General features: G+C 47.1%; 1 pseudogene; it reads left to right on the forward strand.

The window, feature by feature from the left end:
* The window catches only part of LOC123080822 (polyubiquitin-like), a 121,074-nt pseudogene extending 97,242 nt beyond the window's left edge, over window positions 1–23,832 (forward strand).
* The last annotated feature ends 2,878 nt before the right edge of the window (window positions 23,833–26,710 follow it).

Below are 26,710 nucleotides of genomic sequence, written 5' to 3' on the forward strand. Positions count from 1 at the left end.
AATCCTTGACCATATCATGTACATCAGCACCAGTACGGTGGCGAGGCTTCGTCCGGTGATCTCTGCCTCACCTTTTAAATGCTTGCCTTTCTTTCTTACGAGATGCCTGCTAGGAAGAAATCGACGATGTCCCAGGTACACATTCTTCCTACAATTATCCAAATACATACTGTCGGTATCATCCAAACAGTGCATGCATGCGCGGTATCCCTTGTTTGTCTGTCCTGAAAGGTTAATGAGAGCAGGCCAATCAGTGATGGTCACGAGCAGCAACGCCTTTAGGTCAAATTCTTCCTGTCCGTGCTCATCCCACACACGTACACCTTTTCCATTCCACAGATGTAAGAGTTCTTCAACTAATGGCCTTAGGTACACATCAATGTCGTTGCCGGGTTGCTCTGGGCCTTGGATGAGCACTGGCATCATAATGAACTTCCGCTTCATGCACAACCAAGGAGGAAAGTTATACATACATAGAGTCACAGGCCAGGTGCTATGGTTGCTGCTCTACTCTCCAAAAGGATTAATGCCATCTGCGCGTAGACCAAACCATACGCTCCTTGCGTCACCTGCAAACTCCTCCTTGTACTTTCTCTCGATTTTTCTCCACTGCGACCCGTCAGTGGATACACTCAACTTCCCGTCTTTCTTACGGTCTTCTGTGTGGCATCGCATCGCCTTGGCATGCTCTTTGTTTTGGAACAAACGTTTCAACTATGATATTATAGGAGCATACCACATCACCTTGGCAGGAATCACTAGTAGAAAAAGGGCCATTTGTCCCGGTTGATAAGGGCCTTTAGTCCCGGTTCCGCAACCGGGACTAAAGGGTCGTTACTAAAGGCCCCCCTTTAGTCCCGGTTCTTATACGAACCGGGACTAATGGCCATCCACGTGGCCGCTGCCTGGAGCTCCACCTTTGGTCCCGGTTGGTAACACCAACTGGGACTAAAGGAATTTTTTTGAAATTTATTTTTTTAAATTTTTTTTGTTTTTTTATTTTTGAATTATTTTACAATTTAATCTCTAATCACTCCTCGTCACTGCTCAATTAACCTCTAATCTCTAATCACCCCTCATCATTCCAAATCATCTAACTTCTCGGCCGGTCACCCATCCTCTCACTACCCTAGCCTGAGCACGCTTAACTTCCGGGTTCTACTCCCCCTCGGTTCCAAGTCTGCGCTTGTTGTTTTCCTGACAATAGTAAGATGTCAATCATATTAACCCTCAGGAGTTTAGCTTGAGCATGAAGTCACACGTTTCACTGTTTGAGTTTGAAACTATTATTCTAAAAAACAATAATTATTTAGTAACACTAATATTTCTTGAATAAGTAGTTTGACCATAGTTTGACCACGGTTTGACCATATTTGAACAAAATTCAAAAAAACTGGTATAATTATTTAGTAACACTAATATTCTTGAATAATTATTTAGTACCACTAATACTTCTTGAATAAGTAGTTTGACCGGATTTAACCAAAATTCAAAAAAACTGAAATTTGAGCATAACTTTTTTTCCTTTTAGAATTTGAGGATTCTAAAATTTTGCGAACAGGCCTACGGCGGTTCACATCAAATGTGGATTTTCGTGCTGAACATTTTGATATATTATATTGGTTTTTTCGACATCGTATGCAAAAGTTATAGCCGTTTTACTTTTTCATAACATTTTTTTGCAAAACATGTCTAAATTTATGTTTTTTAATTTTCCTAGCTAGTAGATGTAGTAACATAACTACATCTCAAAGAATTTTAATTTATAAATTTTTATCATTTTCTTTTTTTTTCAAAACTGAAATGGCGATAAGGGGGGTAGAATTTGAAAATTGAGGCATTAGTACCGGTTCGTGGCACCAACCGGTACTAAAGGTTAGTGGCACCAACCGGTACTAAAGGTTAGACCTTTAGTCCCGGTTGGTGCCATGAACCGGTACTAATGCCTCAACCCCATTAGTACCGGTTCGTGGCTCGAACCGGGACTAAAGGTCTAACCTTTAGTACCGGTTGGTGCCACGAACCGGTACTAATGGGCATCGCACCCTTTAGTCCCGGTTTGTGGCACCAACCGGGACTAAAGGTCCCATTTGAACCGGGACTAATGCCTGTGAGCATTAGTCCCGGTTCGTAATGCAACCGGGATTAATGCGGATTTCTGGCCGAACCAAAGCCCTATTTTCTACTAGTGAATCTTCTTCCTGGGGCGCTCGCCCTCGACATCACCAGGGTCATCGCGACTGATCTTATAGCGCAATGCACCGCATACCGGGCACGCGTTCAAATCCTCGTACTCACCGCGGTAGAGGATGCAGTCATTAGGGCATGCATGTATCTTCTGCACCTCGAACCCAGAGGGCAGACAACCTTCTTTGCTTCGTACGTACTCTCGGGCAATTCATTGTCCTTTGGAAGCATCTTCTTTAACATTACCAGCAACTTTCTAAATCCCTTATCAGATACACCATTCTCTGCCTTCCATTGCAGCAATTCCAGTGTGGTGCCAAGCTTTTTCTTATCAGCTTCGCAATTCGACTACAACAATTTCTTGTGATCCTCTAACATGCGCTGCAACTTCTTCTTCTCCTTTTCACTTGCGCGGTTTCTCTCTGCATCGGCAATGGCCCGACCTAGATCATCAGCGGGCTCATCTGATGCCTTTTCTTCAGCTTCTTCCCGCATTGCCGGCTCAGCTTCTTCCCGCCTTGTTGTATCATCGTATTCAGGGAACCCATGGCTAGGATAGCTATCGTCGTCCTCTTCTTCTTCATTGTCTTCCATCATAACCCCTCTTTCTCCGTGTTTGGTCCAAACATTATAGTGGGGCATGAAACCAGACTCAATCAGGTGGACGTGAATGGTTTTTAACTTAGAGTAATTCCGATCATTCTTACAGCCACCACATGGACAAGGCATAAAACCATCCGCCCGCTTGTTTGCCTCAGCCGCATGCAGAAAAGTATGCACGCCATCAACGAACTGGGGAGAGCATCGGTCACGTACATCCATTGCCGGCTCATCTTCATTACATAGCACCGAAAACACCAAATTAATACAAGTTCATACAACACTTAAATGCAACATATATACAATTAACTCTCTAGCTAAAGCATTTAAATGCAACAACAAATGCGATCAAGATCGCAACTAAGGTAACAATTGATCCAACAACATAATGATACCAAGCCTCACTATCAATGGCATATTTTCTAATCTTTCTAATCTTCAAGCACATTTTCTCCATCTTGATCTTGTGATCATCGACGACATCGGCAACATGCAACTCCAATTCCATCTTCTCCCCCTGTCGTGGAATTGTCACGGTAGATGTCCTAGCAGAAGGACTTAGTCGCAGGGCCATCGCAACTAGGAAGCAATAAGGGGTTAATCGGGACAAAGGACACGAGGGTTTATACTGGTTCGGCTCCTTACGGTGAAGGTAAAAGCCTAGTCCAGTTGAGGTGTTACTAAGGTTTTTGATGACTAGGGAGCGAATCCGCTTGACCTAGCCCTCGATTTGATGTTACTTGCCCTAAGCCGCCGCTGGGCTGCCCCCTTATATACTCGGGCCAACACCAGGCAGCTCACAGAGTCCCGGCCGGCTCATAAACAGTGTCCGGCTCGGTGACTAGGCAATCTTTCCTTACAATACAAGTCATGCCTTCACGGCGGGTTATCACTATGGGCCTTAAGTCGCCATTGGGCCTTGGCCCTTGCTTGAACCGCCATCTCTAGAGTATAACCTGGGCTTCGTGTGACGATTCGTCGGGTGTGACCCGGCCCCTCCTGGGCGGGTTACAGCACTAGTTATATCCCAAACATTAGGCCCCAGATTGATTTGAACCAGTTCATGTCAATCATCAATGCTTCAGAAAATCTTCCGCCTTATCTGCACAAAGAAAATTATAACCCGCCATGACATCATCTTCTGAATCCACGATAACCCGCCATGATGTCATCTTCTTATTTAACTAATATCTCGCTTCGCTGTATCTCAACAGATCCTTATCTTTAATGACTATTCCGAAAATCGAGGCGTCCGGCTAGTTGGATAATCATTTTGTAACCTCCTCGTTTCTCGCGCTCTCTTTAACTCCTTCCTTATAAATAGGCACGACCAGGTCTCATTCTTTCCTCCTCGTCTTCTTCTTTCTCTCGCACCTCCTGCCGCTCCAGCTTCGCCGCCACCGCCGCGCACCCTGTCTTCCTCAACTCCGGCCGCTGCCTCGACCTGAACCTGACCAGAGAAACGGCGGCGGCTCTTCGCAAACACCTCAACGTTGTAAGTTCTCGCCTTCTCTCACCTCGGATCCGCATTAGGGTTTCTCGAGTTCGTCGGCGTTCATCCTGTTCGTCACGAACCCCTCCCAGTTTCTTCACTGCAGCCTCTTTTGATCCGTAGAGAGCACCAAAAACCACGCGGCAGCAGTTTCGCATCCATTTTGAACGCTTATAGATCTCTTTCTTTGTATAAAGTCACTTTTATAACTGTCGAGCCTCTCTGTTCTTCATAGTTAGGTCTCAGATATTTTCTTTTCAGCCCTCTGTTTGATTCAAAATACCAGCTACAACTTGTGAAACTTGTTTATACAACACTTAGACAAAATTTGTTAGACCCACTTTGCCATGGCGGCTCATGCCACCAGATTTTAACCTGTAAATCTCGAATAGATATCCCTGACCGCTCGTGGCGGCTCTTAATAACCTTCACTGCTTACGGCGGTTTAATCAATCTGCCATGATTACCTGTATACCATTAGCCCTCTTTAAACCGCCGTTTCCAATATATGTCTTATGTCTTGTTCCAGCTTAAGTTTGACCCGGACTTTATTTTCTGTCATAGGCTATCATCATGCCGCCCAAAGCAGCCAAAGCTTCTGTCACTTGCAACTGGGTCCGGTCCATCGTTACGGACACCATTCTTGATAATTTCGTTAAGCATGGCTATCTGCCAAAGAAGGATTTGATGTCTTATCGTGCTCCTGACCCATCCGAAGAGAAACCTCAACCTAAGGAGGGAGAGGTTGTAGTTTTCAGTGATCACATGACCCGGGGCTTTGCACCGCCCGGCTCAAAGTTCTTCAGAGATGTGTTACACTTCTTCGACCTCCGACCTCAAGATATTGGGCCCAATTCTGTGTCAAATATCTGCAATTTCCAAGTATTTTTGCGAAGTTTACTTAGGAGAAGAGCCCAACTTGTTACTCTTCCGAGAATTGTTTTATTTAAACCGCCAGAACGAGCGCGCCAATGGGCCCAGCCTGGAACTTGGTGGTATCTCAATTCAACGGCGCAGGGATTGCCTTTTCCCCTATGCTGAACCGCCAAGCCACCCCAAGGACTGGAATCAGACGTGGTTCTACTGTCAAGATACCTCTCCGGCTGATGAGCATCCTTTACCTGGCTTTCGCGCTTTGCGTCTTGAGTCCAACCATCCTTTGCCAGACAAGTTATCCACCGCTGAACGTCAGCAGCTTGTTCCGACTTTGAAGAAGATCAGAGCCCTTTGAGCCGCCGCCCCAAGTTGATGTGTGAATATACCGGTCAGAATGATGATCCTCTGAGGCATAGCTCTGACGATTTACCTGATGACATGGTGGATGAAATAACGAAGTCCCTTCTGAACGAAAGCTTGACAGACTGCGGCACTGTTGGTTTAGCTCCATTCTGCGAGACTAACCCGGCCCCTCCTGTAAGCCGCCTTTCTTAAATTTCCTTACTTTTAACTTTGATAATCTTTGTCGTTTACTCAAAATCTGTTATTTCCATTCACAGGCTACTGATGCCTTTTGGAAAGCTAAGTATGATCATGAAGCCGCCAAGAAGGCCAGGAAGGCCAAGAAAACCGTCCGGAAAACCACCGCCCGGAAGAAAGGAAGCAAGACCAGCACCTCGGACTTGTTTCAACTAGATGATTCCTCTGAGTCGGAGGTAGTCCTTGACTCTCTTGGCTCGTTTTTTAACCATCTTATTGACACTGACTGTCAGCAGGAGGACACCGGAAACAGCCAAGGCAGAACTAAAGAGGTAACTATTGTTTCTTCCGACTCCGAGACCTTGCCAAGACAGAAAATCCGAAGTGTAACCCGGAAAGTAAGCCTCTCACATCCTTTAGCTTACCTCGATCCTCAATTTCTTTTGAAGCAACAGATATACGAAAGCCGGAGGCAGACCCGGACCAGTAAAGACGCAGAAATCTCCTCCGGCTTACCTGATGTAACAAGGAAGCGCCGGAATGAGGTTTCCTCCGACTTACATTTATCTTATCCTCTGGCGGGTCAATTTCGTCAACCGCTCAACTCTTCCGACTCCAATTACCAGGAAACTTCTCCTTCCTCTGGCGAGTCAATGCAGTCCAGCCTTCCGGCCTTCAAGCTGCTCCGGGGTACCAATAACTTAATCTTGTATTTATTTCACTTTATACTTATACTAACATGTATTTTACTTGAAGCGGACAAGCCAAACTCAGCAAGAGGGCCAAGAAGAACCCGCCTGCCGAAGAACCGGACAGGACTGAGCCGGAGGCTGAGATATCCATACCTGAATCCTCCGCTCCTGAACCGCCGCCCCAACAAACTCCAGCTTCACCAACACCAACCGCTGACCCGTCGGCCCAGCAAACCACCACCAGCTCCAGAGACCCAGACGCTCCAAACCCAGCAAGTACAACTGCTCCTCAAGATGTCGATGTAGAGATCATCAAGACCAGCTAAGTTGAGCCGGGGAGGCCGATTGTACTGGCCAAGTGTTCAGCCAAAGAAGAGCTGCTGGAACGCCGAAAGGCCGAGCTGAGTGTTACTGATTACACTCAGCTGAGCATTAATGAAGCCTTCTCCGGCTTAATGAGACAAATACACAGCAGCCGGGACACAGAGATTGATATTGTGAAGCATATCTGTCAAAGATCTGAGGTATGAATTTCATTCACATTCGTTCTCTCTTACCATACTAGCCCCCAAGTCTATTGCTTATGATCAATATGCTGTAGACTTTCAGAAATATTTTCGTAAGGTTCGTAATATAATTTTAAAAATAACGATAAGAACTCCGGCTTACTGCCTAGTCCCCAAGTGGCAGGTTAATCAATGTGATTAAGCCGGCTCTTCATCTGGTTTACCGAAAAGACTTAAAACACTTTAAACAGCAATATGCATTAGCCCCCAAGTGCCAAGCTGCTTTGCTTTGCAAAATACTTGGGACTTAGAATGATAAGCTGCCACTATAAATAATAAATTTCTTTAGCATACATTAGCCCCCAAGTGCTAAGTATCTTTGCTTGTAAAGTACTTGGGACTTAATTCATACCTTAAAATGATCCTAATCTTAACCCAGTTTTCGTACAGGCCATCACGAGTCAACTTGAGTCGGAGATAGCTGACTTGAGAAGCTGCCTGGAAGCACAAGAACTAGAAACCCAGAAAGCCAACTCTAAGTTCGAGTTTAGCATCGCTGAACAAGGAAAATTAACAAAGGGCTTTGCTGCGGAAAAGAAAACTTGGGCAGACGAGAAGGCCGCTTTAACCACGCGGGCCGAAGCAGCTGAAACGGCTCTTGCAGAGACGACAGTTGAAATTACCGGTTTAAAAGGCCACATCTTGCAGATGGTCTCAGCGATCTTTGGTAAGCCGCCGTGACGATGCTAAATTGCATAAATTTTCCTGATAAACATAGTATTATCGTCAACTAACCTGAGTTTATGATGCAGGCCCAAGAAGCTCCAACTTAAATCAGAGCATGCTGATTAAGCTCAAGGCGGTTTACACCCTGACGGAGCAATTGTATGCCGGCTCGCAGCGTGCCTTGGCCGCCATGTCTCTCTCCAATCAAGTCCCCACATACTTAGCAGACGTGTTGAAGCAGCTTGCTGTGCTACCTGAGCGGGTGAATGAGCTGAGAAGAGCGTCTGCCAGAACCGGAGCAGTGACTGCCTTGAGCCGGGCCAAAGCGTGGCTACCAGAATTAGACCCGGCCGATATTGCTAAGGGCTATCCCAGCTTTAAAGAAGACGGCACAGCTTTTGAGCAATCAGATTTTGCAGCCTGCGTGAAGGAGGTGCGCCCTGTGGCCACGGTGCTAGGCAACGATGCTGATCTTACCAAGTACCAGCCGGGTTACGACGCCAATAACCAGCGCATTCCAACCCCTTATTATGAAGAGCGCAGTTTGATCCCTCCGACGCGTAAGCATACCTTGGCCCCTGAAGTTAACCCGGCTGGGTTAATTGATGATGAGGCCACATTTCAAGCTTTGAGTGGCATTGACTGGTCGTCATCAACCTTCCAGGAGAAGGAACCAGACGCCGAAGTGGAGAGGGATAACCCGGAGGCGGCAGGTCAACCTACCGACTGATCCAGCCGGCGGCTTATAATTTTTGCTAGAAAACGATGTTAAATTATTTGACTTGAAAAGTCATGTAATAGGATAGATGCACTTAACTCTTTTGTGGTCTGATGGCAATTTTGCTAAGTCGCCATCTAATATATATATTATGCCTTGTTTTATCATCTTTGCTCTGGATGCTTCAAAGAAGGTTTTTTTGACTTGCCTGCATATAGTGAAAAAATAGTACAAATACCTCGGCGGCTTACTACAAGCCGGGTCATGAACATGACATACCTTAGTATTGCTCCTGCGGCTGCTTGGAACAGTCCTGGGTTAACTATGAACCAAATCGGGTTAGATGTAAACCGAACCGGGTCAACTGTAAACCGGTTGCATAGTTTTGATAATAAACCCTTGAAGTAAATACGACAAGTAATACTTATGAAAGCAAACTTTAAACAAAAGATGAACATTTAAAGGTTTCCTGATTCGAATACGATCAGTGAACCGCTCCAAAGGGGTTGAGCTAAGATTCGAATACGATCATATAGCCCCCAGTGGCTTTGGCGTTGCGCCAATCAAGTGGGTACCGACAGCTATGCTCTCTTTGGTTCGAATATGACCTATGTTTGAGCAGGAAGCCCCCAAATGACCTTGAGAGGTTTTTAACGACCCTGATTCGAATACGATCCAAGTCGGACCCAAAAGAGGTTAAGCTATGATTCGGATACGATCAGGAAGCCCTCTAATGAGTTTGGCAGTGTGCCGATCAATAGGGTTTCGACAGCTATGTTCTCTTTGGTTCGAATACGACCTATGTTTGAACAGGAAGCCCCCAAGTGACCATAATTTTAACGGCTAGATTCGAATACGATCATAAGCCAGATCAAAGAGGAGAAGATTCAAATATGACCCGTCCCTCCTTTGATCATCTGCACAAAAGGGTAACATAATAGACTCATGATTTGTTGATAAGGACAGAGGTCCTGCCTTATTATTTATATACATTGATAAAGTATGTACATCACGAGAGCCGGTGGCTCATGTATAGTAGGGCCGGAGATGAGCGATGTTCCACGGCCGGCGGGTCTCCTCCTCCGACTTACGTGAGTCTTTATGCTCTCGAACGTCAATGAGGTAATATGACCCGTTGTGCAAGTTCTTGCTGACCACAAAGGGCCCATCCCAAGGCGGGGACAGCTTCTGTGCATCTGTTTGATCCTGGATGAGCCAGAGTACCAAGTCACCTTCTTGAAAGGTCTTCGATCTAACCCGACGGCTGTGATAGCGGCGCAGGTCTTGTTGATAAATCGCCGAACGAGCTGCTGCCAAGTCACGATTCTCATCCAACAGGTCAAGTGCATCCTGACGAGCCTGCTCATTATTAGCTTCCACGTAAGCCGCCACACGGGGTGAGTCATGACGGATGTCACTTGGAAGCACTGCCTCAGCACCATAAACCATGAAGAAAGGCGTGTAACCCGTCGACCTGTTGAGTGTGGTATTGATGCTCCATACCATAGAGGGCAACTCTTCTACCCAGCAACCCGGCGTCCTCTTCAAAGGAGCCATGAGCCGGGGTTTGATGCCTTTCAAGATTTCCTGATTGGCTCTTTCAGCTTGCCCATTGGATTGAGGATGAGCTACAGAAGAGACGTCAAGTCGGATATGCTCACGTTGACAAAACTCCTCCATGGCACCCTTGGATAGATTTGTACCATTGTCAGTAATAATGCTATGTGGAAAACCAAAGCGAAAAATCAACTTTTTCATAAACTGAACCGCCGTGGCTGCATCACACTTGCTGACCGGCTCTACCTCAACCCACTTGGTGAATTTATCAACTGCCACCAAGATGTGGGTCTTTTTATCCGCCGACCTTTTGAAAGGTCGGACCATATCAAGCCCCCAGACTGCAAACGGCCAAGTTATTGGAATCATCCTCAACTCTTGAGCCGCCACGTGAGCCCTTCGTGAGAACCTTTGACAACCATCACACTTACTAACCAGATCTTCTGCGTCAGCATGAGCCGTCAACCAGTAAAAACCATGACGGAAAGCCTTGGCCACAAGAGATTTTGAGCCGGCATGGTGACCACAATCCCCTTCATGAATCTCACGGAATATCGTCTGCCCCTCCTCAGGGGAGACACAACATTGAAACACCCCTGTGGTACTGCGATGATGGAGCTCTCCATTAGCAATCGTCATAGACTTAGACCGCCGGGTTATCTGTCTGGCCAAAGTTTCATCTTCTGGTAACTCTCCCTGGGTCATATAAGCCAAATATGGTACTGTCCAATCTGGAATAGCATGGAGAGCCGCCACTAACTGCGCCTCCGGGTCTGGGACTGCCAAGTCTTCCTCCGTAGGCAACTTAACAGAAGGGTTGTGCAAAATATCCAAGAAAGTATTAGGTGGCACCGGCTTACGCTGAGAGCCCAGCCGGCTTAAGGCGTCAGCTGCCTCGTTCTTTCTGCGATCAATGTGCTCCACCATGTAACCCTTGAAGTGTCAAGCAATGGTATCAACCTCACGTCGATAAGCCGCCATGAGCGGATCTTTGGAATCCCACTTGCCTGATACTTGCTGAGCCACCAAATCTGAATCGCCGAAGCACCTTACCCGGATCAGGTTCATCTCCTTGGCCATCCGGAGACCATGAAGCAAGGCCTCGTATTCAGCTGCATTGTTAGTACAGGGAAACATTAACCGTAGCACATAACAAAACTTGTCACCTCGAGGGGAAGTTAATACAACTCCAGCCCCCGAGCCCTCCAGTTGCTTGGATCCATCAAAATGAACCGTCCAGTATGTGTTATCCGGCTTCTCCTCAGGCACTTGAAGCTCTGTCCAATCATTGATAAAATCTACCAACGCCTGAGATTTGATAGCCGTGCGTGGCACGTATTTTAGACCATGAGGCCCAAGCTCAATTGCCCACTCGGCGACTCGTCCTGTGGCTTCCCTGTTTTGAATGATATCTCCCAAAGGGGCAGAACTTACCACAGTAATGGGATGACCTTGAAAATATTGCTTGAGCTTCCGGCTTGCCATGAACACCCCATACACAAGCTTCTGCCAATGTGGATAACGCTGCTTAGATTCAATCAGTACCTCACTGACGTAATAAACCGGCCGTTGAACCAGATACTCCTTGCCAGCCTCCTTGCGCTCTACCACAATGGCCACACTGACGGCTCGTGCATTAGCCGCCACATATAGTAACAAAGGCTCCTTATCAACTGGAGCAGCAAGGACTAGCGGCTCAGCGAGTTGCCTCTTCAAATCCTCAAAAGCAGCATTAGCAGCGTCACTCCAAACGAAATCGTCTGTCTTCTTCATCATCTGATACAGCGGTATGGCCTTCTCACCCAGCCGGATTATGAACCGGCTTAAAGCAGCGATGCGACCCGCCAAGCGCTGAACATCATTGATACACTTTGGTTTGGCCAAAGAAGTGATTGCCTTGATCTTCTTCGGGTTAGCCTCAATACCTCTGTTAGAAACCAGAAAACCCAAAAGCTTGCCAGCTAGTACTCCAAAAACACACTTCTCTGGGTTAAGCATCATCTTGTAAACCCGGAGATTGTCAAAGGTTTCCCTTAGATCATCTATTAAGGTCTCCTTCTCTCTGGATTTTACCACAATGTCATCCACATAAGCGTGCACGTTGCGCCCAATCTGCTTGTGAAGGCAATTCTGTACACATCGCTGATAAGTCGCCTGGGCACTCTTAAGCCCGAAAGGCATAGATACATAGTAGAAGGCTCCAAAAGGAGTGATGAACACTATCTTCTCCTGGTCCTTAACTGCCATTTTGATCTGATGATAACCAGAATAAGCATCCAAAAAACTTAGGCGCTCACAACCCGCCGTAGCATCAATAATTTGATCAATACGAGGGAGAGCAAAAGGATCAGCCGGACAGGCTTTGTTTAAGTCCGTGTAGTCCACACACATGCGCCAGGTGCCGTTCTTTTTTAGCACGAGCACCGGGTTAGCCAACCACTCCGGGTGAAAAACCTCAACAATAAACCCGGCAGCCAAGAGCCGGGCCACTTCCTGACCAATAGCCTCACGCCTTTCTTCATTAAACCGCCGAAGGAACTGCCTGACCGGCTTAAACTTCGGATCAATATTAAGAGAGTGCTCAGCAAGTTCTCTCGGTACACCGGCATGTCAGAAGGTTTCCATGCAAAGATGTCCCGGTTCTCACGGATGAACTTGATGAGCTCGCCTTCCTTTTTAGGATCCAGGGTCGCACTGATAGTAAACTGCTTGGATGAATCGCCAGGGACGAAATCGACAAGCTTGGTATCGTTAGCCAACTTAAACTTCATCACCGGCTCATGCTCCGTAGTTGGCTTTTTCAGAGAAGTCATGTCCGCCGGGTCAACATTGTCCTTATAAAATTTCAACTCCTCTGCCGCACAAACAGACTCGGCATACGCCACATCCCCTTCTTCGCATTCTAGGGCTACCTTCCGGCTTCCATGCACTGTGATGGTTCCCTTATGACCCGGCATCTTGAGCTGCAGATAAACATAACAAGGCCTGGCCATGAACTTAGCATAAGCCGGCCGTCCAAACAAAGCATGATACGGGCTCCGGATCTTAACCACTTCAAAAGTCAGCTTCTCAGCCCGAGAGTCATACTCATCTCCAAAGGCCACTTCCAGCTCAATCTTGCCTACTGGATACGCCGACTTACCAGGCACCACTCCATGGAAAACCGTGTTGGATGTTCTCAAATCCTGATCAGTCAACCCCATGCGATGAAAGGTATCATAGTAGAGGATGTTGATACTGCTACCTCCATCCATCAAGACTTTGGTGAATTTGTACCCTCCAACTTGAGGTGCCACCACCAAGGCTAAGTGACCCGGATTATCCACTCTTGGGGGATGATCTTCTCTGCTCCACACAATCGGCTGCTCTGACCACCTTAGATAACATGGAACTGCCGGCTCAACAGCATTGACCGCCCTTTTATGAAGCTTCTGATCCCTTTTGCATAAGCTAGTGGTGAATACATGATACTGCCCACTATTCAATTGCTTGGGGTTACTCTGATACCTGGACTGCTGCTGCTGATTTCCTTGGCCAGAATGCTGATTATAACCGCCTTGGCCACCCGGGGGGCCTTGATAATTCGGATGTGAACCGCCCCCCGGACCATGAAAGCCGCCTCCCCCTGAGCTGCCAGCCGGCCCAGGACCACCATCGTATATGTTGGAATTCTTAAAAGCCTTCATGATCGTGCAATCCTTCCATAGATGCGTGGCCGGCTTCTCCCGAGTGTCGTGTCTTGGGCAAGGCTCGTTCAACAACTGCTCAAGAGTGGGAACTAACCCGCCGGACCGAGGAGGGGGCCTCCCCTTACGTCATTGATTGTTACCATGTGTGTTGGCCACGAACTCCGAATTACCATCCGCCTTCCGCTTGTTACCTCCTTGGGTTGCCGGGTTAGGCTGATTACCCTTGCCATTGCCGCTCTTCTTTCCCTTCCCTGTCCTTTCCTCATCAGACACAAGGTCTTTGGTACTATCAGAGTCGGCATACTTTACTAGAGCCGCCATCAGCTGCCCCATATCATTACAATCACGCTTGAGCCGCCCCAGCTTCTGCTTTAAAGGCTCAAAACGGCAATTCTTTTTCAACATTAGGACCGCAGAGCCGGCATCCATCTTATCAGATGAATGTATTATCTCCTTAACCCGGCGCACCCAATGAGTTGTGGACTCGCCTTCCTCTTGCTTGCAATTGGTTAAATCCACAATTGACATGGGCTGCTTACATGTGTCCTTGAAGTTCTGGATGAACCGGGCTTTTAACTCGGCCCAGGACCGAATGGAATTGGGTGGCGGTCCCTTTAACCAGGTTCGGGCCGTTCCATCTAACATCATGGTAAAGTATTTAGCCATGACCGCATCACTGACCTCCAACAGCTCCATTGCCATCTCATAGCTCTCAATCCAGGCCCCAAGCTGTAAGTCGGCCGTGTAGTTTGGCACCTTTCGGGTCCCTTTGAAATCCTTGGGCAGACGCTCATTACGAAGAGCTGGCACTAAACATGGGACTTCGCCGGTCCTTGTTGCCACACCTGTCTCGATTGAAGCCGCGGGGTAAACCGGAACAGACTGGTAAGCCGCCTGCTCAACCGCCTGATGATTCAAATCGTGCGCCGGGTTATGTCCACGACGCTGAGCATTACTTGACATGGCTGCGGACTCCATCCGCCTGCTATAACTCGGGCTCCGGCTTGGGCGAGGCGTCGAATGAATCCTGTCTTGACTGTACGAGTAAGCCTCCTGCTGTGCCAAAGCTGTCTGAAGGAGCTCTCTGACTCTTCGCGTTTCGATCGCCGTCGGAGAGTCGCCCTCCGCTGGAAGAGCCGCCAAGCGTGCTGTTGCAGCGATCATGTTCTCCAACGGGTTAGAGTAATGACCCGGTGGTGTCGATACATACTTAGGTGGTGTAAGGTTCACACGAGGGGGCTCCACCACGCGTGACTGACCCGGTGCTCCCGCCCCGGATATCGCAACCAGGTTCGCATCTGGCGGGTTACTGGGACCCTCGCCGGGTGTGCGGAAGAGATTCCTAGGATCATATACAGGTGGTAGGCGAGACTGAAACTTCTGGTGCCTCCTCCTCATCACCTCATTAGATGCGTTTAAGTCCATCGTGAGCCGGAACGCCTCTGACTGCAGCTGCTGAGCCCGAGCGTCCAAGGCCGCCCGCTCTGCAGCCAATCTGGTGTCCTCGGCTGCTAAGTCTCCCTTGGCTTGTGCTATCTCCTCTCGTACCCGGGCTACCGCCGCATCGTGTTCCACCTGGTCCACCGGGTTAACTGTAGTGGTTAACAAGGCCATCAGCTTGTCCGTGAGATCTATCAGAACCTGAGCCGGTGGGCGCGCAGGGCCCCCTGCCCCGGCTGCCGTTGACTCGGGGATTATTGTTGCTGCAGCTGTAGAGTTTTGACCGGGTTGTGTACCAGCCATGAAGATCCCTACCCTGCTAGGCGGCTCAAAGGAGTCCGGAATGCTGGTGCCACCGGAATAGCCCCCAAGCCCGCCGTCCTGCACTTGATATAATGAATCCGTCTCACCTGTAGATGACGCATCATCAGAGTAGATAGCCGTTTCACCACCATCCACAGATGCCTCAGAAAATTCCTCTCCCTGGACACAACCCACAAAGGCACGCTTCATGGCGGGCTGAGCCCGGGCGGGTCTCGCACGCTGAGCCGTCTCGATGGTGTCGGTGCAGATGTCCGGCTCAGGGCCCGGCTCGCCGATCCGACCGATGAAGACGTGGATGCCACCAAAGGGGACCCGGTACCCGTACTCAATTGAGCCGGCGTCGGGGCCCCAGCCTTCGTCATCGATGTAGAGCTTGCTGCGACGACTCTTGGTCATCCGGCCCACAACGTATCCCTTGAGCCCTTCGAAGTTGCCCTTCAAGAACTCAAATCCACCATGCGCTGGCCCCACGGTGGGCGCCAACTGTCGTGGAATTGTCACGGCAGATGTACTAGCAGAAGGACTTAGTCGCAGGGCCATCGCAACTAGGAAGCAATAAGGGGTTAATCGGGACAAAGGACACGAGGGTTTATACTGGTTCGGCCCCTTACGGTGAAGGTAAAAGCCTAGTCCAGTTGAGGTGTTACTAAGGTTTTTGATGACTAGGGAGCGAATCCACTTGACCTAGCCCTCGATTTGATGTTACTTGCCCTAAGCCGCCGCTGGGCTGCCCCCTTATATACTCAGGTCAACACCAGGCGGCTCACAGAGTCCTGGCCGGCTCATAAACAGTGTCCGGCTCGGTGACTAGTTAATCTTTCCTTACAATACAAGTCATGCCTTCACGGCGGGTTATCACTACGGGCCTTAAGTCGCCATTGGGCCTTGGCCCTTGCTTGAACCGCCATCTCTAGAGTATAACCCGGGCTTCGTGTGACGATTCGTCCGGTGTGACCCGGCCCCTCCTGGGCGGGTTACACCACTAGTTATATCCCCAACACCCCCTCAATTCTTTTCAATTTTTCTTTCAAATACTCGTTTTCTCTTTCAACTAAATTTAACCTCTCGACAATAGGGTCGGTTGGAATTTCTGGTTCACATACCTCCTAGATAAAAATATCTATGTCAACTTGATGGGCTTAATTTGCCATAAACACGAAATGCAACAAGTAGTTATATAAAAGAGAATATACCACATCCGAATCATAAACCGGACGAGGGCCGACGGGGATGGATATCAATACCATGGCACTATGTATAACCAACAACGTACGGATAAGATAATTATACGAGTAACTATATATCTAAATCACACAAACATGAATTCTTTTTTGATAAAAAAGATAAGAACAAGAGGCTCACCACAAGGTGGTGCCGGCAACGGGACGGTGCAGGCGATCGACGGTGGTTACGACGGAGATTTAGAACGCACTAAGTAAACCACACCTACATATGCAAACTAAGTGTTATTTTGACCTCAAATTGCATATAAATCAAATACTAGCACATATAATTCCTCCCAAATTACTAAACTCACAAATTAATCACTATATAGAGCATTGCAAGAGCTAATCTAGCAATGAGAGATGAAAGGACAAAGTTGCTAACCTTTGTGATCATTCGAATGGATAGGGGCCTTCAAATCTTGACAAAATTTGGGTAAAATGTGTGATGAGCTCAAGAGGAAGAGGGGAAGAACAGAGAGGAGAGGGGAAAGGGGAAGAACAGAGCGAGCTCAGGTGGACGAAGGGTTTATGTAGGACGACCTTTAGTACCGGTTCGTGGCACGAACCGGTACTAAAGGTGTTGGAGGGGCCCCAGACTGACAACATCCTGCCACCAGTCTCTTTAATACCGGTTCGTGGCACGAACCGGTGCTAAAGGTTCGCCATGAACCGGTACTAATGAGTTCTGCCCGCCTAGCCGTTGGAACCGGCGCTAATGGTCACATTAGTGTCGGTTCTGTTACAAACCAGGACTAATGTGTCTCACATTAGGCCCTTTTTCTATTAGTGTAGGCAAATACGGACATGAACATGACCGCGTACGTCAGCAGCTTCGCGTCGTTCATGCCGCCCGCAAAGAAAACGAGGCTGGCTCGTCCACGTCGTTGTGGACCTCACCCGACCGGCGACATCAAGAGCCAGGCGGCTGACTCCGGCGAGGAAGAGATGGACATAGTAGACGGATGTGGGCATGTCCATGTCCCATGTCTTGCCCTTCCTTGCCGGATGTGGGGAAGACCAGTTCGTGGAACATGGAAGTCTCTACGGCCGGCGAGAAAGTTTTGCTATGTTAAAAAAAATGTCACGTCCGCTTTTGTTTAATGAAACATGTCAAACTTTTCATGATTTTGATCCAGTTTAAATGAAAATCATTCAATCCACATGAAATTTGTCTGTTTGTTTAAGTCACGTTCAAAAATGCGTGCGGACTGTGTTGGATGGCTGGCTCATGTAGCAGCGGCAATGCTAGACACACGATCTTTACTTAAGGATTTTACGGACCAACTAAAATGGACAAATAAAATTGGAGATTAGGGGAGGCAGGGGTCCACCCCAACTGAAAATCAGGGGGGGGGGGGGGGAAGGGGGGGGATATTAGTTAGTTGAAGGATCGTGTAAAACTCCGTAACAGGTCCGTGCGTCTAGGATTATTGCACGTAGCAGTGTCTGGGGCCGGATACTAGTATATCTGTGTCAAGGTCAAAAGTCGTGGACCATGGCCATGGGGCCGCGTCGTCAGTGTCTCTGCAGTTGGCTTCCTTCCTCCATACACCTCTCCTCTCTTTTTTGCTATATAAAAGATGACAACCCTCTCCTCTCGTTTCTCTATCTCTCGCTTCGACCGCTCTCCTCGTCCGCCACCGCCGCCGCAGCGCCGCCCGATCTTCCTCCTCTCGGTAAGCTCTAATCTGTCCCCTCTGCTTCTCCTCCTTCGTCCTCTCCTCATCCTTCCCCGACGCCAAAAGCCCAAAACCCAACCCGCCTGACCTAGCTCCAACTACGATGACGAGAGAGACGGTGTTCTTGAGAGCCCTGCTGCTCTTGTGTAGGCTACCGAGATGCATCCGCCCCCCCCCCCCCCCCCCCCCCTCCCGCTCTTGCAAGCCCGTACGTGGTTCCATAAAAACAGCCCTGCTGATTTGGTTGTGATGCTTGTCAGCTTGTGTTCCTCACGGTAGTTGTTTTTTGGTGCTATATATTAATTGTACTTGGTGTCTTGGTGCACCACTGCTTGATTTTTGATATTGAACGTAACCGAGTTTCACCTCTCGTATCTACCGCCGTGCAATCGTTTCTATATGGATTAGGTGAATTCTAGCCTGTATAGATCCTACTGTCAGTGTCAGGTACGATCCTCATGGACCTTTACTGTCGGTATCAGGTAGGTTCCTCACTGAATTTGTTGCTAATCTCATACCATCATTGCTTCTCGTGGAAGAAACTCTGCATATAGTGATCGATGGAGATACATCGGCATTATTGTTATATGTGTCCTCATACCATAGAATCTACAAGTTAGACACTCCATATTTCTGAAATTTTGTTTTGTTTATGTGCATAAACAGCGAAGATAGTCGAAAATTGTTATATGTACTGGTCAGCCTTCGTGACTAGATTTCTCTTGTTGCTTGTAAGACCTTGTTCCAAGTGTTGACGTTTTTGTGTAACTTTGTTTTGACCTGAAACAGTTGGGGAGTCCCCTATGCTATTTTTCTAATTTATAGTATAAGTGAAACAAAGTTACATAACTACAAAGGTCATGAGACCATGCTGTAGAGGGGAGGTTACAAGCCCAAAGTGTTCAAACTAATGCAAAGTAGTCAACCAAGCAGAAAGTAGAGCTTGAACGTCGGGCTTAACCCTATGACCAATAAGACCAATATCTCTCCGATTTCTGATGAAGATCGATGCATTGTAAGGTAGCAACTTGTCCTCTAGCTTGCTAGCTTCTGTAACGGTGAGTCTTGCTGGCTGATTTTGCATTTGTCTGCTCGCTGTTGGTTCCATAATTCTATTCCAGCAGAAAGTGCTAGTTAGTTAATTGAGAACTTTACGTTTACTTACAAGTTCCAACTTGCCGCACCTGCATCATGATAAGAAATCAAATCTTCCATTAGCAATTAATTGGCATATCAATTACTGACTGTCACAGAGATGCCTGCGCAAAATCCTTTATACTAACATGAAAATCAAATCCTTGACAGCCAGCCTGCCAGAATGCCCCCGAAGAAGCACCTGCACTTGTCGTCAGCTGGTCCCAACCAGGAAGACCACGTGGAGGAAGCTGCTCCAGGTGTCTCTACCTCTGGCACGGAAGGCATGCTTGGTGAGTTTTGCCGACTCCTTCTGCTCGCAATGTGTATGATGCGTACGTGTGGGGTCGTTGAGTGGCTTGCGTATTTGATGGGCTTGTCAGATTCCGAGGAGGAGGTTGGCGACAGCAGCAGCAGTGGCGAGGACAACAAAGACGACGGTCGCAGCCATTTGTCGCAGATTGACGGTGCCGACATGGACGAGTAAGTGCTCGGAGTTCTTTTTCTAGACAGTTTTTCTATTTTGTTTGCGTGTCTCCTGCAGTTAATACTAGCTGCTAGGTGTATATCAGCCCCTCGGTTGCTGTTAGGATCAGTGCGATATCCTGTTAGGAAAGCATTTTGTTCACTGGAGTATAATATTCTGGAACACATACTTTGTCAGCTTAGATCCCTCAGCTGGTGATTGAATCAAATGGACTCTTCTTGGGCCTGCCAAATATGAGTTCACAAAGTTCTTTCATAGCTCGAGCTCCCCGGTGCCTTCTATCTGAAGCGTTAATTCGGTTCGGGATTTGTGCAGTTAGGGGAGCAACACACCAGTTGGACGCAGTGTAATTAGCAGGAGCTGTCCTGTCTAGGTAAATAGTAAAAATAGGTACAGGTCTGCATGCTAGTCCTGTTTCTGGCGTCATATGGAGGTGTGCGCGTCGTGGCACTCGCTGGCGGTCAGCGGCCACCTCCTACGCCACGCACTAACCTCCATCACGTCCTTTCAGCCGCCCATCCTCTCCTATCGATAGCACACAGCACACCATGGCCTCTTCCACCTCCTTGCAGATCCACAGCTCGCCGGACATCCTTGCCGGTACTGCTCCTCATAGAACGGCTCCAGGCTGTGAGAGAAATACTGCTCCTCATAGAACGGCTCCAGGCTGTGAGAGAAAGAGAAGAAGAAGAAGAAGAAGAGAGAGAGAGAGAGAGAACATGAGCAGAGAGAATGAGGGTGATGTGAGAAGAGGAGAGAAGTGTTGTGCGTTAGAGAAAAAAGAGAAGAGAGAGAGGTGCTGTTGAGGGAGGGATCTCTCTCCAAGAATGCACACGTGAGAGATAAAGGAAGAGGAATAAGAAAGAGAGTGGTTGTGAGATGCTTGAGAGAGAAAGGAAGAGGAAGAGAGGTGGGTGTGAGAGGCTTGAGAGAGAAAGGAGGAGGAAGGAGAGAGCTTTTTTGCTGAGATCACTGTACGCATGCCTTGAAGTTGCAATGCCGTGGGCTGGCAGTATCTCTATCAATATTTAAATCTTGCAGGCGGCTGAGAGAGAGGGGTGTGCTGGAAAGTAGGACAAGTCGTTGCCACGGTCTGCATGCGACAGATGCCAACATTTGTGTAACAAATTACTCAGCCCTGTAAAACAGGTCAGCCTTTGCGCGTATCTCTAGAAACAAAACAGTTCAGTGAATGGTGTAGATAGGAGGTACCACAGAGCTCGGCCTACAAAAAACCACACTCATATGAGTTTACAGTGTTCAAGTACTCCTCAGGTGCTAATAGTCCCATTATGAACACCTGAAAGTTATATTGTAGCTGCATATTTCTTTGAAAAGGGAACTAAAATATCACCCGGGCGTCCTGCCAGACCTTTTCCTGCATGCTACTTCCTGCTCCAGCTTAAAAAAGCCTGCCTAATTATTCTGGTACTGCAAAGGCTAGACAGTGGTTAGCACGAATTTTATTGCCCCTATACGGACAAGACTGGAGGGTGCTGGGACACCTGGGTGTCATCACACCTTTTTACACTTTTAACCGTTCTACAAAGTTTAAATCAGTAATTGACATGCCAATCGGTAATGGAAGATTTGATTTTCATGTTAGTCAATGCTTATAAATTGTTTATTAATCCTGAACCTTGCAATCAATGCAAGTTGTTATATCCACGGGAACAAGCTTATGTCTATTAGTTGGTAAGTTTTTTGGCCAGAAGATTTGCTTCGTTATACTGAACTGTAGTTTCATTTCTTTTCACAATGAAAAGCATTTGTCATAGCAACAAGCAATAGTTGGTCGATTGGATTAAAACCAATAGTTTCTACATGTGTGCTTTCTGCTTCTTACCCTGTTTCTATTTATTTTATCTGTTCATTTCTTAGAAATAGAACATATGAACAACCCCTTCCATCAAATAGTGCATATTATTAATGTGTTAATATTGAAAAGCTTCCATATCTGCACTAGCCGGTGTATTCGCCATGAATGTTCTTCTCCAGCTATATTGGCTATGCATATTCGTTGAAGTGTGGGATTACCGGATTAGTGAGTTGTCATTGTTTGTAGTTCTACGTTTTGTTTTTCTATATGGAGGATGATCAACAAAATAGCTTTTCTCCTTTGATTTGGTTAGTCGTAATTAAATTCACCTCATGCACATCTGACGATATGCACCATCATATTTTGAATACATTTGTGATTAGAGGGAATAGAGGTGTAGGTGTGTGCGATGATTGACAAGGAGGGAAGTGGGAGAAACTTGCTGTTTGTCCCGACACGATAGGTAGCAGAGTTTGCTAAAGGTGAGGCGTCATACTTGGAGAAGAATCTTGTTTGCAACTGCGGCAAGAATCGAATGGTGCACCTTCGTTACCACACAGTAGGACATGTGTTGAAGTTGCCCCATGTCCTATATGATTGTTCATACTAAGATGCCACCATTCATCGCTGGTGGTGATTGAGAACATGGTAGAGATTTGCTGGGCATTATGGTGAATTGGTGATTGGGAACATGACATCGGAGTGGGACGAAATGGTGGAGGAAAGGACCATTAGCATAACGGAACTGCAGGACTGATGGGGAATGATGGGGGGTCAGAGGGTGATGATGCAGCTGTATTGGGGTGAGTTTTGGGCTGAGAGAGGTGAGGAGAGAGATTGTGTTCTCCCTTGAGGAAGGTGAAGATGGAGATGCCTACGGGGAGCAAGACAACACCCCGCATGGTGGTGGCTGTATAGGTGGGAGTAGAGAAAGATGCCGATGTTTGCTGCTACACGGTTAAGAAAATGTGTCTCACTTGACATGCGTGTTACCCGAATAGAAGTATCACTTGATGAATACTTATAACTAGTCTCTTCAATATAAAGAACTGAGTGATACCATGTATATTTTTATGGTTGCTCAAGTCTTGAACTTTGCATGCTAGGCTCAGTGCGATACCATGTTTTGTATAAACCAGGTATTTACGGAGTAGATTTCTCTGCTTGCTTGTATTGTTTTTTATTGAGGTACTTGCTTCTCTACCTGCTGGAATTGTTAATGTTTTTGTTTATTGTTCTACAGCCTAAATATTGTCTAACAATTGGTGGTTTTTGGTTTGCTAGCCCATCCAAAGTGCACATCTTTGTCAAGAATCCCGCCGGCAGGAAAATCTGTCTCAGGGGGGTCCACTTGTCAGACACCCTTTACACCATCAAGGCAAAGATCCAGGAGCGGTACCGCCTCATCTTCGACGGGGTGCAGCTGGAAGACAACCGTACATTGGCGGATTACGGCATCCAGCATGATTCCACGCTTGACCTCCAAGAAAAGATGCAAATCTTTGTGACAGAGACACTAGAAGGCAGGACCATCACTCTCGAGGTCGACAGCCTAGACACCATTGACAATGTGAAGGCTAAGATCGAAGACATTGAGGGCTTTCCCAAGGTCCAGCAGTGCCTCATCTTTGCTAACAAACAGCTGGAGGACGGCAAACTCACCTTGGCTGACCACAACATTTGTAAAGGGTCCACTCTTCTCCTCACACTCCTCCCATGCAGTCCAACTGTTGAGATGAAAATATATGTGAAGATACTGCCAGGAAACACCATCACCCTTGAGGTTGGGCGCTCGGACACTGTTGGCAGTGTGAAGGTGAAGCTCTACGAGCTGGACGGTATGCCCCCTAGACAGCAACGCCTCATCTTTGCTCGCAAGCAGCTTGAGGACCACCGCACCCTGGCGGACTACAACGTTCAGAAAGAAGCTACCTTTCATCTGGTGGGACGTCTTTGTGGCTGTTGAGATGCGTGGCCTGCCATCGAACAACAAGTTCATGTTTGCTGCAGTCGGTTTTCCAGTGGTGGTGTATTATCATCATTGTAGTTCCTTAGTAGTGGTGTTTTATCAGTAGAACTGTCATTCTAGTACGCGAGTGGTTTTTATCTATCGAGGAAAGAACATACTATTAAGAGTCCTTGTGTCTGTCTTGGCATAAGTAGGACGTGAGACCCAACCCGATTGACGCCACGTGGCGACGCAAATCTTAAAGCGCGTAGACTCACTTTGCCGGCCCATTCCCGATTCCAGTTTTCAATCCAAACACGTACGTATCCAATGCCTGTAGATACTATACGTACTCGTGCCGCATGAGCTAGGGTTCGTTGTTTCTCCCGCTGCTCTCTCCATGGCGGCGCCAAATAACCTCGCCGCCGCCGGCCGCGAGCAAGACCCGTTGTCCATGGCAGCGCCGAACGATCTCGTCGCTGGAGGCCGCGCCGCTTCAAACTGCCACGACTCCTCAACCATGGCTGCACAGCACCATCTAGTCACCGGTGGCCGTGTGGCACCGTGCCACCACGTCCTCTCGTCCATGCCCACGGGGAACGACCTCGTCGGCAGACATGCAATGTCGACCGTGCAACAAGATGCATCCAGCAGCTATGCATGTGGTGCCACACTCGTCCATGGCGGTGTACTCCCGGCCGGTGGTTCCAATGTTAGCTAAGGCGCCACATCCGTCTAGAACTCTTCCTGTCCGGGTGAGTGATCCATGCGGCCAAGCCAGGATGGCTGAGTGATTGCACTAGTCCACTGCTTTGGCAACTTTCTGATTGCTTACACTGAAACTCTTGAACTATGAAGCTTATGCAACTCCCAAGGCAAGAAGAACAGATGGTGGCCGCGCCTCAAGACATTGTTCTGGGCGGCCGGACAAACTCGTCAACCGTGGACTGACGCGTCCAACAGCTCCGTCATGCATTCAGTCAGGCCGGAGCCAGCGACGGCGATCTGTCGGTCTAGGACTCCTACTAACACGGTGCGTGTGAGTTGCATGGGTACATAAGTATTCAGAATTAGTTTCCCTATCCTTCTTATGCCAGCCGGTTGTGACTTTATGGCTACTTTTTTATTGGCTCTCTGTGAGCTCTTCTTTACTTTTTTCAGACTGTAAGACCTTTGTTGAACCTATTTGCTTTTTTATAAAGGTGGCCGTATGCATCGTTCTGATGCAGAGGCCGGGATCCCCTTTTTTGAAAAAAGTAAGTATTTAGAATATACATGTGCATAATTCAGTGCTAGCTTGGTTCATACGTTCGATGCTACCACTGTTTATATAAAGCAGTAGTTGTAGAAGTGAACTTGAAAGCACGTAAATTAATAATGTTGAATTATGTCGTTCAAATGCCAGGAGCAAAATATGGTATTCTGTAAATCGACAAACATGGCGATGGGTGAGTCGAGCTGTGAGCCTATGACGCAGAGAAATATGTTTACCGATGATACCGACTTGGAGTTTGTCGACGTTGATAAAGGAGAAGAAAATTGTGTAACTAAGGTAAATAATACAATATAAAACTATCTTTTAATATAAAAATGTATCGATTAACTTTAAAATAACTATACTAGTATGCTGATGGTGTTGGTGTATTTCATGTTTGTAACAGGATAATTCGGATGCATCTTCAAATCAGATTGTGCCAAAGGAGGGAATGTGTTTTCATTCTGAAGAAGAGGCATACAAGTTCTATAATGGGTATGCCAAAAGCAAAGGATTTAGTGTCAGATGGACACACAAAAAAACGAGAGCAGATGATACCTTATCTGCTAGGTATTTGCTTTGCAGTAAGGAAGGAGTTAAGGCAAAACACAGCACACATGCGACAAGGAAGGAACAAGCTTCTACGAGGACATCTTGCAAAGCTCGTGTTCAGTTCCATATTACTCCGGCGGGTGTTTGGACGATTCAGAAGGCTGTCATTGAGCACAATCATCTCATATGGTATCTCCGGACAAGGCACACATGTTAAGATCACAACGATAGCTACTAGATGTTGAAAAACACATGATCAGCCACAACGGTCAACAGGAATACGACCATCAACAATATATAATTATTTCGAAGAGTGGTGTGCAGGAGCAGAAAATGTGCCTTTCTTGGAGATGGATTCCAATAACTACATAACAACAGAGCGTAGGAAGTATTTGGAAACCAAAGATGCCCAAACTCTCATGGAATATTTAAAGAACAAACAAGCGGAAGATCCAACATTTTTCTATGCTGTGCAACTTAATAAAGAGGATGGTACACTAGCAACTTAATAAAGAGGGTGACATGTGTTCAAGTCATCACAAAAACCACAAGAACAGGAGGCAACTGCATTAGCAACTAGCTCATGTGTCCTTTTCATTTTTAATGTATGAATTTTTCTTAGAGATGTGTAAACAAATATAATAATTTTATTGGATGTTCCATGGACCATCAGGCGAACAAAACACATCGATATGAACGTATGTGTGTCTTCTCATGCTTGTGAAATCATTCTATGCAATTTACTTGCAGCAACGAGCTCATGTGTGTGTTTCTTTTATATTGTGTAGATTTTTCCTTATAGACATAAACAGAAATACTAAATTTTTGGTGAATGTTAGATGGACCATCATGCCAGCAAAACCCATAGACAAAAAATATATGTGTCTTCTCATGCATGCTTCTCAAACCATGGCAACCAGATGTGAATGGAGCAGTATATATATGTCCAGCCAGAATCTTTGCTGTAAAACAGTGAACACTGATTTCATTACAAGCAGTAAATGAATATATTCATGGTAGTTCAGAAAACAAAAATCATCATGTCGCAGTAAATGTAGTTCATATCCAAAATCATCATTAAGTGTGGGTATGTACAGTATGATTTCATGAGAAGCAGCACATCCAATAAGCAAGTGAGCAACGAAATCCAACAAGCAACAGTTGCATGCAGCAGGGACAGGAACACATTGGTGAGCGACATGGAGCAGCTTGATGCGTTTGGGCGCTGCCGTCCACGAGCAGTCAGGCCAACAAAACACACAA

This window comes from Triticum aestivum, chromosome 3D (genome assembly GCF_018294505.1).
Source record: "Triticum aestivum cultivar Chinese Spring chromosome 3D, IWGSC CS RefSeq v2.1, whole genome shotgun sequence".
Classification (NCBI taxonomy): domain Eukaryota; kingdom Viridiplantae; phylum Streptophyta; class Magnoliopsida; order Poales; family Poaceae; genus Triticum; species Triticum aestivum.